At 34.8% G+C, this 20,659-nt stretch overlaps 1 protein-coding gene across 2 annotated transcripts in view; it reads right to left on the bottom strand.

Annotated features, from left to right (window-relative positions):
• Positions 1 to 244: 244 nt before the first annotated feature.
• LOC135845602 (transmembrane protein 134) overlaps positions 245 to 20,659 on the bottom strand; it is a 49,007-nt gene continuing 28,592 nt past the window's right edge. The window contains exons 3-7 of one of the 2 annotated variants that reach the window (XR_010558779.1): positions 5,475 to 5,645; positions 5,120 to 5,368; positions 4,887 to 5,015; positions 2,063 to 2,153; positions 245 to 384 (exon numbers count right to left, since the gene is read on the bottom strand). The gene's annotated coding sequence lies outside the window, so the exon portion shown is untranslated. The remainder of the gene's footprint in view (positions 385 to 2,062; positions 2,154 to 4,886; positions 5,016 to 5,119; positions 5,369 to 5,474; positions 5,646 to 20,659) is intronic. The other variant, XR_010558778.1, reaches the window with a different exon arrangement.

Raw genomic sequence — 20,659 nt, 5'->3', positions numbered from 1 at the left:
ACTTTTTTTGTTTTTTTTTTCAACTTGGAGAAGCTCCTGGCACGACTTTTTTGAAGGGTGAGGGGAGGCGAGAAGAGGGGAAATCTCAACAAATATGGTATTATTCTCTCATAAAATTTACCAACTCGTGGTTGAGAGAGGAAGGCCAAAAAAAAAAACCCGAACTCACAAAATAAAAACCACACTAACAATAATACACATAACAAGATAAAATGCTGTACAGATTCGAAGACACTTACCTAACGATGAAGTTGACGCAAACGACGCTCAATGGCTTTTGATTATTACTATAAATTAACGTGACTTGAGTCACGACCCACTTATAACCGCCACCGAGGGCTAAAAATCTATATCGTTCCGTCTGCGACTGACCTTTTTCAAAAACTGCAAAAATAAACAAAAAAAAAACAAAACAAAACATCAACAACGTTTATACGTCGCAATTTCAGTATCAATAATCATAATCAATAAAATAAAATTGAAAAATTCCAATTAACGAAGAATTGATTATTCTTTTAATATTTTTTATCTTCATTGTTGTTTTTTTTTTCGATGAACATAATTCGCAGTCGTCGATCGTCTTCGTTCTGAGTTGAAATTCAGATTGGCCAAAAAAATTCTAATCGTTTTTGACGATGATGATGACGTAAGTAAAGGGTATCAAAATTTCAATTGAATTATGAAATTTGCGATATCTTTCAATTGAGTAAAAATACACGAAATATGAAAATTTTTTCATCGTTTGACGTAGGTAGGTGTGCAGTCGAAGCAGAAAGTACAGGGTACATTTTCATCATCATCAGTATTTCAAAAAAAAAAAAAGAAAGAAAAACTTAAATGTCACTTTTAATTTGTTTGATAATTTAATGCGCAAAATTTTTCAAAAAAGCACTACAAAAAATACCAAAATTTCAAGTCATTTGAAAATATGTCAATTTTTTGAAGAAATTCAAGAAAAAAAATCACAGAAATTCAAATTTGAAAAAATTCTTCCATTTTAATCCCTGAATCGAAATACTTGGAAAATTTTTCATGCACCTATCGATGCATTTTGCCATTAACAGTTTAATAAATTTGAAAATGCAACATAATCAACTTCAAATGTTCGATTTCTAATCAATTCCGATTTATGCTTTTTGCTTAATTACTTCTTAACAAAGCAAAGGCAACATTATGGCCAATAAAATCGAAAGCTTCATTTAACAATCGACACGACGACAGATAAAAGCTAGAGTTCCGATAAAATACGTAAATTAATATTCTTTTCAAATTACCACCTAGTTAATTGGATTAACTCTAAAAATACACACGTGCATATGCATAACGGACTGAATATCTCTCGTCCCTTGGCGCCAACACTGACCAACTCTTTCCTCACATTATATTGATAATTTTGAAGAAAAAGTTCAACATTTAAAAAATAATCTAATTGAACCAGGTGGCCAAAAATTATCAAAATTTACACCGAATTGCGTTCAATTAAAAAATTCAACTATTCAAAAAATTACAAATTTAAAAAAAAAATCATCGAAAAAAAAATATTGGAGCAATTTGCTTTATAAACGTAGAATCATTTCGTACTCGTAATCATTCCATTTCAAATTATTCTAAACTAGATCCATTCAAAAAAAATAGAAACCTTGAACATTGAAACGAAAAAAGTGACCAATCTTGTATTCCGATAGAATTAAAATTTTAGTATTAATGAAGAAGAAAAAAATCAATATTTGTTCGCTTATCTCTAGGCTGTTTATTATTTCCAAATTCTCTACGTTCATCGTTTCGATTTCGATAAAAAGCAAAAAAAAAATGATAGAGGAAAAAAAATCAAATTAATTCAAAAAGCCTTGAAATCGTTCGGCGCGTGTCAATAAACCCACCAGCGCTACACGTAATTTTTATCGAAAAAACCTTCAATCTGCGAAGGAACCAGCGATAAGAATATTCTCCAAATGCACAACTTTTTAGCTCTCAATATACTTACGTGTGTATTCTTCGATACCCTAGCCTAATTAACGCGAATAAAAATAACAAATAATTACGCCTCATTAGGCACACTTACGGTTTTTGAAGCAGTTTTTTATCACCGCCGTAAATCGTAGATGGATTTTTTAATCAGCGCGTCCGGATTGTAGCCGAAAAATTCCACAATTCTGAAATAATACATATCACATGTCAAATGAGTGCTGTTTAGCGCAATAAATAACCTTTTTGTTTTAACAATACAATTACGATTAAATAATACCTATACTACCAGCCTATCACGTGCATCGAATAATTTTAAATATTTCGTAATGTAAGTACCAAATTCTCGAATCAATCAGTTTGTGGTACATTCCATTTAGCTTTTCTTCAAAAACTCAACCACATTTCTTATCGTGAATCAATCACACTTGATTTCAAACAATAAACGCACCCCTCCCCTAAAAAAAATGGAGGATTTACAACCCAAATTATTCAATTAGGGATGATAACGTTTTTTGAATTATTTAATTAAAATACATTTAATTCAAAAAATTCAGAAAAAATTACTTCAAAATGAAAAATCACCAAAAAAAACATACAAAAAACCACATTACAAATTTTCTTTAAAAAATCATACAAAAATATTATATAAATAAAACTAAACAAAAGAAACCAAAAATTTATCGAAAATGTTTCCAAAAAAATGTACAAAAATCTATTTAAAAATAGAAAAAGAAACACCTGAAATATATTACAGATTTTCTTTAAAATCATGCAAATGTTTAGAATCTATTTTTCAAAAATCAATGAGATAAGAAAATAGCTTTCTTTTATCAGTTCACTTCCTTTGAGAAAAAAAATCTGGGAAAAAATGTATCCCTGGAAAAATTAACTTCAGCGATCAAGTCATGAAAAGTTACCAAACTCGAGTATTGAATCTTTCAGCACATTATTTTGTAATTTTGTTTCTTAACTTTATTCACTAATTTTCGATGAGCCGAAAATGTTGATTCATTTCCAGGGGGGGGGGGAGAAGAAGGTGAGAGGATAGATTAGCGGAGTGTCCAGTAGTGTGAGTCGTCTTTGACCTTTTTTTTTTTTTTTTTTTTTTTAAGGACCTCGCAGTTCTTTTTTCATTAAGTACGAAATCTCAAAACCAAAAAGTTTCAATACTTTAAATGACATTAATTTCAAAATTAAAAATGACCTAACACTACCCTTCCACCTCCTACCCTTCAAAAAAAAAACTCAATAACGTAAACAAAATTATCAAAGCAAAATATTTCAAAAATTTAAAGCAGTCAAAAAATGAAAAACTGAGATTTTTCAATGCACAATTTTTATTAAAATTAAATTTGAAAAAAATATACTTTGAAATTTTGTTTTGCAATACAAGTCGAAAACACAAAATTTCTGACCTCTTCACCTTTTTCAAATTTTTTTCTTCAATTTTCAAAAAAAAAAAAAAGTATAAAGAAGACTCTTTTAAGCGTTTAGATTTTCAAATAAATTAATTTTTGGAGGAAAGTGTCAAAATTTTGAGGCTGTCATGAAGAGAAAAGCGTCGAGGAGGCTCTCATTTTAAAAATTCTAATTTTTATCACCCTTAAAAACTAAATTCTTTCAATTTCACAATTTTTTGCCTAAAATAAAAATTGAAAAAAACACTTCAATTATATTTTAGGTGCCAGGATCTTGAAACAAAATGTGGAAAGACAGGGGGAGGGGTGAAAAAAGCGTTGAAAAATTGTATTTCACTAATTCATGTACATTTTAGCATCGTTCTGACTTCCTGAATCCGAGAATCAAATGAAAATACAAAAAACCGAACTTCAAAAAATAATTTTGACTCGACCGGAGCTCATTTGAAAAGATTTCTGCGCACCAAAACTCTTTAAAATGGCAAAAAATCACCCGATTTTAGAATCTTTTTCAATTAAATCAAAATGGAAAATTAGAAGACAGTAGAGGCATTTACAGCCCATGATACTTAGAAAGATAGGGGCAGAGATTTGAAAAGATGGCAAAATTCTCCGACACTTTGTTGATTTCTCTAGAATTGTGAAATTTATTCTAGAATTTTCTCAGTTTTCCAAAGACTTTGGGCACCTTGCGAATGTTCCTCCACAGATTTCATTTCACTGTGAACACTCCAAAACTTGAAATACAAAAATAAAATTATCATCGCTGCATAAATATTTTTTTCAACCCCTCATTTTTAAAAATGGTAAAAAAATTCTCCAAATCACAGCATCACTTTTCAACCAAATTTTTTCACTTTTTCGCGATCATTGGGTTCAAAAGCGAACTTGGCAAAAACAAACAAGGCTAAAATGATAATTAGTATTTTTTTTTCAACAGCAAACATAGTAGTAACTCCGAACTAATCATTTTTCATGTAGGAAGTGCTTCGATACATACAACGACGAAACAAATTAAAACGACATTTATTTCAATTTATCGAGCGTTCTATGTTCTTCTCTTCTGCGAATTATCAGTTCACAAAGGGCGTTTGCCGAAAAAAACACGACCAATTTTCAACCGCTGACAATTCTAAGAATCACGCCGGTCTCGCTTATTTATAATAATTTTACCTTGAAAGGTACCCGTAAACAGTGTATTTTTATTTTTGTCAAGTGGGAAGTTGTGTTCGGAAATTGTCTATGTTAGAAAACTGCAATCCAATACAATACCCTTGATTAGCGATATAAAAAGCTTTTTTTAAAAAAATAAATAAATAAAAAAAAACACCAGTTATTTTTTTTTTGAAAAATATTTATACGCGACACGAGCCAACATGCTCATAATATTCAAATATCACCCATTTCATAACAATCCAGCATGTTCGATAATGGTACGAGTAAAATATCCCAAAACCTGCACACACTGGCAGAGGATCAATTTTTGAAATTTTTGTTTACCTATTATCGACTTCTGCGAACTTCATATCCAAAGAGTGCACGCTATAAAAGGCGTTCACCGATAAACGCACTCGTAAATCCGTCTTTTTGCTACATTTACCCAGTGCCGATATAATCTTTACCTCAATACTGCGTATACAGCAAAATACCAATATTAAAATAGACGTAAAGAAGACAAACAGATAGAAGAACCAAGAGAAACCATTTTTCCAGTCACGTTCGGTGATAATTACCTTTCGTCGGCGTACGTGTACTTCATGTCCAGCGAGTGCTTACTCAGAAAAGTATTAATTCCGAGAGGTATCTCGATGTTAGCCGGGTGCCAAATCGCTTCGCCTATACCGATGAAATGGTAAGCCGGAGTATTGGCCACGATCGAGTTCGAGTCGCCGTCTTCTGAGGTAGGTAGCAGCGTTATTATTTGCGTCTTGATCGACCTGAGGTGGTTTAGTTGACATTACACGGCCGGTGTAGTGAATGACCTGAAAACAAAATCCATACAGTTAGTTTATCATTTGTACGTACAGCAAAAAACGAGCCGTAGAGATTGATCGCAAAATCAAACCCATGACCGAGGCTTGAAATTACCTTATATTGAGTCGCTTTATTACAATTAACCGATCGTCCTTTTGGACTCCACTTCATTCGAAGGAAGTAAGATTTTTGGACGTTGACGTCCTTGGTGGATAACATTTCTTTTATTTCGGCATGATCGCAAGGGTGGCTCAATTCGTATATACTTTATCCGAGAATTTCGACCTGGAAATCACAAAAACAGCGTAATTAGTAGATGAAAAATTGAATTGAAAATGCTCAAACTACGTCAGCATTTTGTATTCATTATAGTACGGATCAACGAGAACGCCACCGGTGGTTGGTTAAGTGGAAATTTATTCCAGTCAGAATTTTGGTAGAGCAAAATTTTTCTACGAGTACTTTCATGCTGTTTTGATTTTGATTTCGAATTGTAACCAATATTTTTCAACTGCTTTTTACCTCAGAAGAAATGATCAGCACAAGTGATATTATAAGTGAAAGTATTCCTAATACATTAATTTAAAACTCCAAGTATTCAATTTTATTTAATTTTTAATTATTCATTACTAATATCCCTTGTTCTGACTTACCCCATAATTAGGGCTATGGGGTAAGTCAGAACAGTGAACAGTGATAATTAGGATTCGACCTCATCGATGTGTAATATGTTGAGTGACATGTTTTCGAGGTCGTAGAATCCGAATCTGGAGTTATTTTTTTGTAGGAGTGGGGGATGAGGCGTGGGGAGATGGAAAATTTCAAATTTCTCCTACATTATTGTGTAATATGTTGAATAATATGTTTTCGAGGGCGTAGAATTCGAATCTGGAGTTATTTTTTTGTGGGTGTGGGGGGGGGGGTGAGGCAAGGGGATAGAAGAGCGGATATTTCAAAATTTCAAAATTTAAAACTTTCAGATGTAAGTAAGTAATTTTTTTTTAAATATAACTACTCATTCAAAATCTATGTTATTTATGTTTTGTTAATGTTTTGATCCATCAAAATTTAAATGTGTCATTTTAAAAATACTTACCTATTGGAAAATAAGTTAATATGCCAGTTGATAAGGAAAACATTCCTGTTTTGTAAAATGTAAGTAATTTTTTTTTAAATGTAACTATACTCATTCAAAATCTATATTATTTATATTTTGTTAATATTTTGATCCATCAAAATTTCAATTTTATTTTAAAAGTTTATTTGGGGGGGGAGGGTGTTTATAATTACTAGATTGTCGCACCCTACGTCAGAAGGTTTATATTGAATTTGTTAGGTTGTGTTTTTTAATTAGGGTAATAAATTTGTCTATTTCGGAGGAGTTGTCAGGAATGAAGAGAGAATTTTTTTTTAAAATCATTACCTATACCCATTTAGAATTTTTAAAATATATGTTCAAAAAATTTGGTTAAAAATAAATAAATTACTGATACAATTTATAATCGTTTTCAAACAATTTTAAATTTAATATTTTTTTAAACAGAAGTTATTCATCGTGTTAGAATAACAAAATTAAAAAAAAATAAAAATAATGTTTTCCTTAACGGTTACTTACTTACTTTTTTTCATTTTTAAATTGAAATTTAGGTAAAACATTATTTCAGTATGTAATACCTAACTAAGTAGGTATTAAGTAGGTATTATGTACATATTAAAGTACGATAATATTTTTTTTTGTTTCAATGTCAGCTTTTTCTTTGAAATTTTTTGTTTAAATTATTGGGGGGGGGGGTTGAAATTCAAGTGACTGCCTGCAGTAATTTATTTTTACAAAATCAAGGAGTTTTGGTTTCAGTTTCAAATTTTTTGTTTTTTAAAATTATCTTGCTCAGATTTTTTTTATAATTTGATTTAAAATATTTTAAAACACATTTTAACTGTAACAGTTTTCACAATTATTTTGCATTAAATTTTTGTCTTTTTGAAATTATTGGAGATGACCGTGGGGATTTTTTTTTGAAAGTTGATAACAAAGCAGACTTTTTTTGATTAAAAATATTGTAAATCATACCTATAAGTACCTAACTTTTATTTTTCCTTGTTACTTTTTTTCTATTTTTTTATTTTTGCGTACCTACAATACAGTATTTTCCCATTTAAAAAGCAACCAAAAAATCTAAATCGTTCAAAATTTATTTTAAATTTCGAAAAACTATTCTAGAACTGAAGCAAATGTTTATAATAAGTCCCTATTAGTGAAGTTTTACACGTTAAAGCGCACTTCAATAGGTATTGAAATACTTTTCGAAGCGTTTGTCGTGAAATTTTTCAGTTCTGTTCATTTTTAGCTTTTCCGAATTGCTCAGTCGGTTCTCCAACACATTATTCTTCAATGTACCCCTAGAAACTCGTCCTTGAAGTCTGAAATAGTCTGTTCACACGATTTTGTCCTGAAATTAGTCTCCAAGATGGAAATTCTTTCATGTTTGTTGAAAATTATTACAAGAAATCAAAATTTGCATGAATTTTTTTTCGACTTCGGCTTACAAAAAGTTCAATTAAGCAAATCTAGTTATAAAAATCAAGGTAACTACATACTTATAAGCACGCTTGTTAGAAGATAGTACAGGGAAGATGTGAGAGTGGTTGGATTTGTTCCGAACGCAGTTTACTTCAACCTTGAAAGTAATCGTAAACGTGTCTTTTAAGGTATAGAGTGAATAATGTTCACTACTGGATGATTTTTGAATAAATTTAAAAAAAAATCATCTTCATCGTTGAAAGTTGTGTTCTAGGTGTCAGATTTGTTTTCGCTTTATAAAAAAACTGATTTGTAAAATAATTCAAGCTTGAAAGTTTCAAAAACCTCAGTTTTGTTTTTTAATATTTTTTAAAATCGTTGAAATTCACCCAGAGAATTCAAGTGTTTGTATCTCTAATTTCTGAATTGTTGGAAATTTAAGGGGTTTTCACGAATTTTTCATACAAATTTTAGGTACTGATCTTTCAGTACTTTTCAGTAAATTTAAATGATTTCATTTTTTCTTCTTTTTTTCCCCAGTATTTCTTACAACATAATTCAAATTTCCAACTCAATAAGGTTGATTTGTAGCCTACCTACTATGACTGAATATATTTTGCTAAAATATTGTTGCTTAGGTGTTGCTTAATCAACTTTGTTGTAATATACACATATCTATCTTATAATATAGTAATTATAACCCTCATCAAAGGGTAGATAATGAATTTAATATTTTCATACTCGTGCTCTTCGTAGAAGCGTTAAATGGAAACCAAAAGTTCACTGGAAACGATGTAGGTCTGAATCAACGTGCTCAACTCTTGAATTTTAGATTAATCTCGTTCAAAACGATCATCTGGCTGATTTTGATTTTTTGAAATGGAAACCATGCAATGGGCATCTCGTTGATCGAACTTGTTTTCAGCTCTTGCTTGAGCTTATTCAGTATTTCACATCTCTGATTAGGCAGGTGCATTGAGTCTTTTTATGGAATATTTCTAAATACAAATATCTTACAAGACATCAGCTCATCGTACATCTTCATGTTCACGATGGTGACCTCCTGGTCACCTTCTGGAATCTGGCACTTTCAGGGCCATCTCGGAGGTCAAAGGACGATGAACTTCCAATTCGTTTTCAATAAATTCGCGAAAATGTACAGTCAATTCACTTTCGATGAATCACATTGCATTTAAATCGAAAATAACATATCGAAGAAATCATATTCAAAATTCAACAATTCGATCAATATAAATCGGAGGCCAACGCCCAAATAGAAAATTTACCGAAAACAGGAAACAACGGTTTACATCAACGGCGGCCAAGAAACGAGTGAATATTACTGAGATATCGAGGTTTGGACTTTCGATTCTAATTATCATTTGTAATCCATCGTTTTTAGTTCCCTTTATGAAAATCTGGCTACGTGACGTGGCAATTAACGAATTAATTGCTCGAAAATGAGCTAGTTGATGAGAAACAGCAGTTAAATGGAGGTAGCTGTAATTAATCAAATATTGTTATCAAATCATTCGATTGGGTTTTTAATTTATTTTATTTTTTCCAACACTTACTGTAAGGGTAGAGGTACCTCTACCTACATACTATGTACGTTATCACGAAGTTCTTCGTTATGGGTAATTGCTAATTCTCTTCGTAATTCACCATTAGTATCTCTGCCTACACTAAATACTGATTAATTTTTTCTAAAAAAAAGTAAATAAGAATAATTTCTTGTGATAGTTGTGATTATTATTTTCGGATATTTTCAGTTAAATTCTGATAATGTTTATTTGAAGTGATGAGTCGAATGAGGTTGGTAATTTGTATGTAGTTGAAGTGAAAAAGTATAAGAAGAACACTACCACCTATTTATTTATTTTCACTAGAGATAGGTATTCTTCGTAGTGTACTCGTATATCAAAAACGACCTTATCTAAATGTAAAACCATCGCTCATAAATCAGTTTCAAAACGAAACGCAGAATAACACACAACAAAATTAATCACTTGCAACGATATTCTTTAACAATTTTTAATAAAATTTCGAATATACATGTTTTTGTGTAAAAAAAATTGAATAAATAAATAAATAAATACAGATTGTGAAAAGTATTAAAAATAAAATAATATTATGTCACATTAAAAATATTATTTTTTTCTTAAATTGTAAACGACCAGCAGGGCCGGCACTTTTTCAATTTCTCGCCAGGTGCAAACTCTGGTGAATAGTGTGAATAATTTTTTGCGGGGGGGGGGGGGGGGGGGTAAACAAAAACCACAAAAATCTTGAATCAGAGGGGGGTAAAAAAAAATGTGGTGAGATTGCAGCAATCAGCACTGCATTGTCTATACAAACGCAGAGCTGGAAAGAAAACTGAAAATGTTTCAATTGAATTGATTTTTCAAATTGAAGTTCGGATTTTTTTTAGCTAAAAAAACTATTGATCCCTTAATTTTTAGTAAATTTTTGAAACATCTTAATATAATTAGGTCTTTGAAGGTTAGAAATATTCAAATACATATTCTGAATCAATAATCAACTGCTTTAAAAAAAATCAGTTTCCCCCCCCCCTGGAATTATTCAATACAAAATATAATTTCAAATTTTCTACCTTCCAAAATGGATAGGTTTTTGAGATCGACCTAATTTTTTCACAGCTTATTCAAGTATGCATGAGGCACGTTGCAAAAATATAAAAAATTGCTCAATTAGATAAGATTTCATTCGATAGGTTTTTCCAAGTTTGAGAAAATTCAATCGGCAGGGACGCGTAGGGTCAATTTTCAACAAGAATTGAATGATGTTTAAAAGACTGCAATGACGAAAACTGGAACTCCGAAAAAAATAGTTTCATCTATGTACCTCTCATCCATCACTTTAAAAGTGCCCAAAAAATATACTTAATTCAATTCATCATAATTATTCAGTCTTGGCCTCGTGGCCCTTTTTTTGAGGAGGGGTTTGTATAAAAACATAAGTAGGAGGTATTTTTTTTTACATTAAAGATCTGATTTTCTGAGTAATCTCCCTCTCAGTAAACTTCGTCGCCAATTTTTTGTCAAAATTCAGGATATTTTTTTTACTTTTTCCTTACATTACAGAGTGGTCGTTGCACAATCTATGTACTTGTATGCAACACAAATAAAAATTCTATTTTTTTTTTGAATTTTTATTTATATAATTTTCAAATTTGAGGGATTTTGATTTGTTTTAAAATTTGTATACAAAAAATAGGTTTAGTTTTTGAAATTTTCGCCAGGTGCGTTGCACCTGGTAAAAATCCTGGCCAGGTGCAAGCGCACGCTTGCACCTGGGCTTCCGCCGGCCCTGACGACCAGCGCGAGATTTGTTTCTTCTTTAGTGAGAGCCCGATTCTAAAATTACAGAAAATTATGTAAAGTATTAACGTTATAGAAAAAAGAGAAAAAAAATTGTAGCATAGTAATTTATAAACGTACTCGTAGGTATTTATAAAGTAGGTACATATATAAATTTAAAACAAACAACAACGAAATTATGAATCCTTCGATACCTATCAACATTATGTATACTGGCGGATAGATTAATTCAAATATGTAGATACGAGTTACGTAGATATGTTAAGAGTGGGAAAGGGATTTTTTTATTCTTATAAAATAAATCGTCGTTAACATTAGGTACACTTATATTCTTAAAAACATTCAAATTCAAATAAAAACTATGTTTGGGACAATTTGACTAAGGCGATTGTAATAAACTTAACAGTGAAAACAAAATAAATCGAAAACAAAAAGATAAATTAAATAAAACAAACTTGAACGTCCAAAGTGTGTAATTCAACAGTGAAAACAAAATAAATCGAAAACAAAAAGATAAATTAAATGAAGAGCTCAATTCCAAAATGTGCTTTGTCCAATTTTTTCAAAAATGCGTTTTCAGTGAATTCCGTTAGATGGGACTGTTACGCAGTTAGGTAGGACGTCAGATAGCCGTAAATTCGTTTTTAAACGCGCTATCCAGTACATTGAATGCAGAATTTTATGTAAAATTCGTTTTATTCAACACTATTGAACCAACCTACCACTCCAAAATGTGCCAAGTCCAACTGGGTGCAGTAGTCTGTTACCTAACAAAACATTGTACCAGTCCAAAACGTGCTAAATACCACATTTCATCGTGATAATTTTGGAAAATAATCTGTATGCAGTGCCAAAACGTGCTTAGTCCCATTTTTGGCGACTTCGTACACAGATTGAACAAATAGGTGTCATTTTGAAAAAAAAAATTGCAGGGAAAATATTCGGAATACTTTACACTACACTGTCTGATATTGAAAATTGACATTAAAACATCTTTGTGTGTTCACGAATTTTGTTTTTGATTTGCCAAAAACAAAAATCTGGGACAAAGCACATTTTGGAATTGAGCTCTTCAAATAAAACAAACTTTGTGGTGGTTTGGGGAGTCTTTACTTTGAGGGAGACTCTGCCAAGACCAGCGTGCATATAATAAGCCCAGGGAACCTAAACTTGCCCGATATCCTTGCGAAAGATATCAAATTGCAATGATGTGAGACACCTCATAAATGATCATAAGACCGCTAAATGTTCGTAATGTTTTATTCACTTCTCTGGTATAACACACGCGAAGATTTATAATAAAACACACTACACATTATTGAATAAAATACACTTGTAGTATCGACTACAAGCGGAAGCTCTGAACTTGCTGCCTTACGCTAGCACCAGTGAAAATATACCTAACGAGCTTTCAAAGCTCAAAGCTCGGAGTGGCGCATCTCGAACTACTTCGATAGAGTGCACTACTCGTAAGCAGTGCTGCCACTCCGACAGGAACACAACTTCCCTCTAGGTGGAAGCTGCGGGCGCATCCCCTACCGGTACATATGCCCCGCTTCCATTAGTTCCATTGAACAGCGTGGACATCGGAGATGCTGGATCATTGAAGCCAAAACTTGGCCAATCGGACAACGGACGGTAGGGCCCCTCTGCCCCGCTTCTATGAACCCGCAGCTTCCAAGATGTTGAATAGCTAGGTTCTTCGGCATCCATCCATGACTTCCAACAAGTCGAATTTCCAATTTTAAAACATCTCTGCTGCTTTTTCATGGCACTAGCGACTTAAAATTACCTTAGATGCAAACAATTTGTCATATAGATACTAAAACTTAGTCGCTAAAATGCTACAAAATTCACAAACATAAAATATTTACACAACAAGCAGAGACATGTGCACAAATTTCAAACATAAATTAAAATACGTATTAACTGTTCGACACAAAGCCGAAATGCGCAACTCGTAAAAATGCTTCGCCGGAGTGAAAACAGCTTGTTTACCAACACGAGATCGATGAACTCTTCTTCTGGAGTAATTAACAGGTACTTTTTAATTAATTACGCGTTCCATATCGTATTTGTAGATGTTAAACTAACGATGATACTCTTCTTTTCCAGCAGCAACTCCCCCGGATTCGATCGGCGTCGAAATAAGTTCACTGGAACCGAACGGAGATGAATGTTTTTTACTCAGCTCAACACCAAGGTAAGTTTCTAACTTCTCTGCTAAATTTTCCAAAATTCTCGTATGTTGAACATTGCTAAGATCTGTTTATCTCCGTTCCAGATATTTCAATGATATTTTCTCAGCCACAGGCACGGACAGCGATTCTTCACCAGCCACAGCAGCTATCTCAGCTTGGTGAGTTTTTACAAAATGGCGAATTATCTAGATTAAATGTACCTAAATTATCTTAACTATAATCTTATCAAAATGTTGCACTCGGAAATAAAGGTATACTAATTTATGTACATGCTAAAAGTAGTTGGCCTTGAACGCAACAAAAGCTCATTTCTCACTTAGTTTGGCCTTGGGATGGTATTTCGTGAAAGCTTTCACAAAATATGCACGTTCGAAACTTTCCAACATCTCTAAATGAACAAAATTCAACGTTTTTCTTCGCTTTTTGTTGCGAGGATTATCAAGGCCATCCAGTGCATTTTTATCTCGCAAGTTCGAGCTTTCAGCGTTGGTAGATACCTGCTTCGTTCTCGAGCGCGTTTCATATCTCTCCCGCGCCGCTTCCCTCTTCTCTTTGTACTCCTCTTCGTCCGGAAACGTTTGTTTGAGACAATCTTCGAGCTTTTTCTCTAGGAGGGGGGGGGGAGCTTTTTTCGTAATCTCTTTTTTATCTCGCGGAATTCTGCATCGTGTTTTGTAACATCTCTTTTAGGTCTCTCTGCTTCGCAATTTTGGCGGATTTTTTCCAGGGTTTTTTCAGGCTGCTTTCGCGAACCTCTTGGTAAATATTCCGGATCTCTAGGGTCATCGACCTCCTCCTCATCCGTATTTTCTTCTTCCATTTCAGCACTCTGATTTGTGGTTTTTTTCTTCGAAAAATCTCTGATTTTTTCCACCAAATCTCTGTTGTCGAATTTTGATCTCTGCTTTAGGTCATTTTTCAGCTCTTCCAACTGGTTTTTATTGAGGTATGACGTCATTTGGCGAGTGTTAACAATCTGCTCATCAGTAGGGTCAGCTACATTTTTAACCATGTAACAATTGCTACCTACATGCTGCTCGACTGTATATGGACCATAGCGTTTTTGAAATAGCTTTTTTGAAAGTCCTTTTTCATATGATGACAGACGATGAGAAGTTAACATGACCAATTCACCATTTTCAAAAATGGTAGGGGGCCCATGTAATTTGTTGAAAGCGACCTCATTATTTATTCTCTGCTGCATTCTTTTTTCGCGAATGAAATTCACTAAAGCCTGCTGCTGGGTCATATTTTCAATATTCTCATCGACCACTTCTTGAGTATAGACAGCCTTTCTGGCCAATTTGTCAGCTACAAAGTTATTGTGATCGTATTTTCTCGCCCTTACATGTCTCAACTCGAACTCCTTGAATTTTTTAGAGAGTTCAATGACCTGCTGGAATACTGCTTTGTGATGAACTGGTTTTTTGTTGGTGTTTTTCCAGTTATTTTCTACCCATCTCTTTGAATTGTGGTTTACTGCAGTGACCAAGTAGTTGGAATCCGAAAATACTTTGAGCTTCTCTATCTGGTTATTTAGGGCAATTTCCATCGCTTTTATCAACGCAATGATTTCTGCCAAATTATTCGAATTTTTGTATTCTGGGTGCACAACTCTTTCCGAAACATTGAAGTCTCCACTAGGTGTCCAACTGATTCCGATACCCGCTATTGCTTCGTCTGTACCATTTTGGGAACAAGCTCCGTCCACAGCTACCCAGACAAATCCTTTCTTATCAACAATGAGCTTTTTTGGGTCCATTTTGAGTTTTAGAGCTCCTTCTGATGTTATCGATGGAACATTATTGGCACGTTGCTCTTCTCGTAATTTACTCAATTCAAATTTGGCATTTATTCCAGTGTTAGGGACTGGCAAATCTTGAGCCAAGTTATCAGGAATTCCCCAAACTTCATTTGGCTTCACTCCGAATTCAGTAGGTGTATTATTTATTTCATTTTCCACCTGTTTGGCATATTTGTGCCAGCCATGATGAGTATAATCGAAGTCCTCAGCTGATTGGTTGATTTTTACTCTCAGCCTGTCGCCAATTATTCTCATTGTTCTTTCCACTAAGCTTGATTGTGGATTATACTTGGTGGTGTGGCCAATTTTCACACCATAGGATTTGAGTAAATCATTCCAGGTATCACTTACAAATTGAGTACCGTTGTCAGTGATCACTTTGCGCACCTTGTGCCCCAGTTTCTTTATCTCTTCGAGTATCTCTTTCATCGCTTTTGAGACCTCTTCTTTAGTAGCCACAATCAGGGTTTTTAGCCATACTTTGGCAGTGAATACACACTTTACGACTAGCATGTATTTTGGGTCCTTGGCTCTGTTAGCAATCTGGCCAATTAAATCAGCTGACAAGACATCTGCTATGCCATAAGACTCAATTTGAGCGTACTCTAGCTTCTTTTTCTGCCCAAAGTTCTTATTGTGTTTGCAATCGAGGCATTCACTTGTGGCCAATTTGGCAGATTTTGGCACATTTGGCGAATAATACATGCGTCGAAATATCGAGTCAATCTTGGCAGCTCCCACATGACCATACTCTTCATGTAGGTACATTATGGTATCTTTATACAACTCGTCAGGCATGCATGGCACTTTTGATCCATCTTCTCTGATTCGATGCAGTATTTTGACACCTTCTTCTTCTTCCAAAATGACATATTTTTTCTCGAGCTGTTTCTTCGCTTTTCTCTGCTTAGAAGTCATGTCAATCTCGTCTGCTTGAAGTCTTCGAATGACTTTTGACCAATTTTCATCTCTGTTTTGGTACAAGTCCAGCTTCTTAAGACAATCAATCAACTGCTCTTTAACCAAATCTTTGTAAACAACGCCAAGTGGCACCATATGAGTCCAATTCGTGCTGTATAGTGTCAATTCAGGTGCCTGTCTATCCCACCATTTTCCAACTCTTTTTGGCAGGTCGTAGACAAGATTGTGACAGTTAAAATGCGTTATCCACGCCGCTGCTTTGCAATGTATTTGAGCCAAGGTGTTAAATCGGTGCACCACTGACATTATGTCCTTTCTGACGTGCACAGTATATCCATGAAGCCACATTTCGAGTTTTTTTAATGCATTCGCAAGCGAGTACATCTCTTTCTCTATTATTGTGTACTTCTTTTGGTGCTCTTTAAATGTGTTGCTCACAAACAGCACAACGTGATCTACGCCATCTTTGTCTTTCTGGTATGCCACCGCATTCATGGCATCTTGGGTGAAACTCGTTTCTACGTAGAAATCTGCACCATCAATGGGAGTGGCTAATTTGAATTCTTTACGATACTCAGTTTCCAACATCTCTAATGCATTTTGCTGCTCTTCACCCCACTTGAAGTTTTCTTTTCGAGTCACTTCATAAAGTGGCACTGCTAATTGCTGATAATCTGCGATGAAGCGCTTGTAAAATCCAACAATTCCCAAAAATGCCATAACTTCTTTTTCATTTTTGAGTTTGAATTCGCCTTTCTTGTTGGTGTGCTTTTTCTTGAATTCATCAAGCTTCTGGAGCTTTTTATTTTGCTTCAAAATTACCCCAGGCTGGAGTTGAAAACCAAGATGGTTAATACTTTTCTTGAAAAACTTTGATTTTCTTGGATTGAGCCTAAGTCCATTATCTCTGATTATTTTAAGTGTATCAACTAGTAATTCCATCATCTCTTCGAAAGTCATTGCTTTAAGTAGCACATCATCTACATATTTCGTTCTGCCTTTTCTTGCTTTCATGATGGTGTTTATCATTTTCACAAATAATGCAGATGACACTTTCAATCCATATGGCACCCTTATAAACTGGTGGACTTCTCCATCTACTATGAAAGCACAGTACTTCCTGTATGCTTCATGTAGCACCATCTGCCAAAATCCTGCCACAAAATCGAGGCAACAATACATTTTGGCACGTACATCTGTTGTTATTATTCTATCGAGCAACGGAGCTTCATTGTAGTCATTCTCGAGTATAGGGTTCAGTTCCATAGGATTCAAGCATAATCTCACCTCGCCATTTTTCTTGATGTTTGCTACTAGAGCATTGATGTAAGGTGAGGTTGAAGGTTCAACGATCTTTTTGGCTATCATCACTCTGAGAGCTTCTCTCACAAGTGGCATCTGTTTATTAGATGGAGTGTACTTCGGACCGTGAAATCTTTTGACATTCTTGGGATCCTTGAATGTCAATTTCATCGGCGGTCCTATCCACTTTCCAGGATATTTGCTGAACACACAGGCAAATTCTTTGAGTATGTCAAATGCTTTTTTAGCCTGTTTCTTCGTAATGGTTTCTTCATTTACAGCTTGCTCCAAATCTGATTTCAGTGTTTCCAAAAATATTTCTGGACCATCGTCCACATCTTCAGGCTCCATTTCCTGGTACTTATCAGCTGTATTGGCTCTTTTGGATATGCAATCAATTTGCTCAACGCTCTTTTTCTTTACTCTGACTCGCCTGAGTGTAATCTTCTCCTTGTACTCCTCCTCAGTCATAAAGTTGAGTGTTTCAATCTTCTCTTGGCCAGGAGGGCAGCATGTGGCTTTTTTATTTTCCACATCAGGCTTGATTCCAAGTACTTACCTTCATGGTTTTGGTACCAATTATGAAGGTCTGGTTACATCCTTTCATAATGTAAAATGGAATCTTGAGCTCGCATTCTCCAAATTTGAGTTTTGGCACAATCACATACCTGTATGTCTCTACCTTTGAATCATCAGCCAAACAGCACACAATAGGCTTTTTTAGCATGATATACTGAATGCTATCGTAGTGATCTCTGAGCAGGGTGTTTGCAGTTTCTTCTGATATAACATTAGGAGTCGCCCCGGTATCGAGCTGCGCTGGGTAGGTGGTGCCATCTATTGTAAGTGGCACTACGCACGTGTTAAATTTGTCTTTTTCTCTGAGGATTTGCTCTCTGACTCGAGCCTCAATTTCCTCTCTGCGCAGCGGTGGTTTAGGTGTAAGAGGTTGCTGGATTAAATTCATCGAAGTTCCTGCTGTTGGTTGTGCACTCTGAGTTATGTTTTGAGGCACATGTGTTGAATTGGAAGGCTTAGGTGTTGCCCCAGTCACGTGATTGACTGTTATTTCTAACTTCTCTGATGCCCCAGTGGATTTAACAGGTGTTTGCAACGTCTCTGATAAGTTTCGTTCCTCCTCAGGGGAGGGGATTCCTATCTTGTTGAGTAGCTTATGGAGCACTTGTGGTTTCATGAACTTTTTTAACTTCTCTATTTTCTTTACAGCATCAGCGACTTCCTTTTCGATGTTTTTAGGAATGTCTGAGTTTTTCTTTTCGATCAGAGTTTTCTTCTTTATTACTTCATATTGCAAGCCATCTTCCTCAGTTATAACTTCTCTACTCTCTTCAGTCTGAGTGCCATGTTGCTCAGTGCCATTCTTAGGAGGTTTCTTCTGATGCCAATCGTAATTGTACATTTTATCCATCTCTTGGAACAACTCTGTTTTGCGTGCAAATCTAGGATAATATCTGCCATTTTTTCTACTTAAATGGAATTTATGCATCACTGGCATCATGTTGTAATCTTTATCAACTCTAAATTGGCGCTTAGATTGATCTTGTGAGTCTCTTTTCAAGTCCAAAAATAAAGCAGTAGGAGACCACCAAAATGATACAACATCGTCTTCCAGTGACTCTAGCGCTCTTCTGTATGCAAAATACTTGTCCATCGATACTGGATTACTTGCAGAAGTTTTTGGCTTTACCAGTGGAAACAGCAAAATAATTTTCTCAAATCCTTTCTGCTTTAAATTCTCCACAATCTGCGCCGCATACTTTTTTACAACACTCGAAGCCATGTCTGAGTAGTTCAGTTCATATTGAGCCAGTGATAGAATGGCTTTTTTCTTCGTAAAGGTGGCTGCTCTGATAGCTGTTTTCAGATCGCTGATGTTGATCTGTTCTTTGAGATAAGGCTGAGTGATTTCAGGCCTTCGTCGTGGTATAATATTTGCTAAAAATACAGCGAGTGAATCTCCAATGAGTTCAAGCTCTTCTTGTGGTAGCTCATGGAATTGCTCCACTTGTGCTAATTTGCACGCGTCAGCTACTCGTTTCCCGACGGCAATCCTGCTGAATTAATTGATCCCTCAGGTGAGGTAGGGGGGGATTGTTGCTCCTCTGAGCTTTCATTTTCTGATGGTGTTTCTTCCTTGTTCATTTGATTAACACCATGTGTCTTTTCCTTCGGTTTTTTATATTTAGACTCATCTTTTTTGTCTTTTTGGTATGTTTTGGTAGTCTCTGATTTAGGCTGACTTTTGTTTTTATCGTAAGTTGGCTTTTTGTACTTGTCAGTTGTGCGCTCACTTTTGTTTTCATTGGTATTGTTCCGAGCTGTGTAGGAACTGGAGCGCCTATCAGTGCCACCAAAGCTGGATCGACGATTCTCTGATCTTTGTTGCACATTTCGAGCCTGAGTAGCAGGCCTTTCTGGTTCAGGTTGTCTCTGAGCAAACTCTTCAACACGAGTCATTCCATTCAATCTTTTCTCGAAAATATTGATATCTTGCAATTCAATCTCAGTGAAACGAGGTCTGAGACTGGGTGTCATTTTGTAGTATATCATCATAATGATATCCTCGAATGGTGAGTTCGTAGTTTTGAGTACTTTCAGCCATATCATCAATTCTGAACATTGTGTGGTCGAAGATGTTTTGCACACTGGCATATTTCTGAAATGATTTCTAGCCTCATTTTGTCTCTGAGGACCCCAAGCACAATCGATGAAATCTTTTCTCAATTGATAATAATCAGTATTATTTTCTTGCAAATCTTTCCACGGTGCCATATGAATCAGCTTATCATCAATTAGGACCATTAGGGCATCGCAGTACTGACTTTGGGATACTTGATATGGCTGCATACGTCTTTCAAATCAGTGCAAGAAGTTGTAAACTTGGTATTTATTCTCTTCCGAATATCTTACCCCAAATTCACGCAATCTGTCTGGTCTTATATTGAAATTTGAATTTCCAAACCTGATTCTATAATTTAGTTTGCGTTCTGGGGGGTGGTTTTGCTGCTCACGTTCGGCCTGAATCCATCTAGGATCAACCTGCACTTCTTGATCGTCGTCGTTTCCGTCTTGATCATTCGCTCGATCATTGCGTCGATCATTTCGTCGATCATCCTGATTATCGCGATTATAGTTGTTACTGTTGCTATTTCCGTCGAAGCTGTTACGATTGTTGCTGTTATAATCGC

The sequence above is a fragment of the Planococcus citri genome, chromosome 4 (assembly GCF_950023065.1).
Source record: "Planococcus citri chromosome 4, ihPlaCitr1.1, whole genome shotgun sequence".
NCBI lineage: Eukaryota > Metazoa > Arthropoda > Insecta > Hemiptera > Pseudococcidae > Planococcus > Planococcus citri.
Note: the sequence above shows the minus strand (reverse complement) of the source record. Positions and strands in the feature narration are given on the sequence as shown.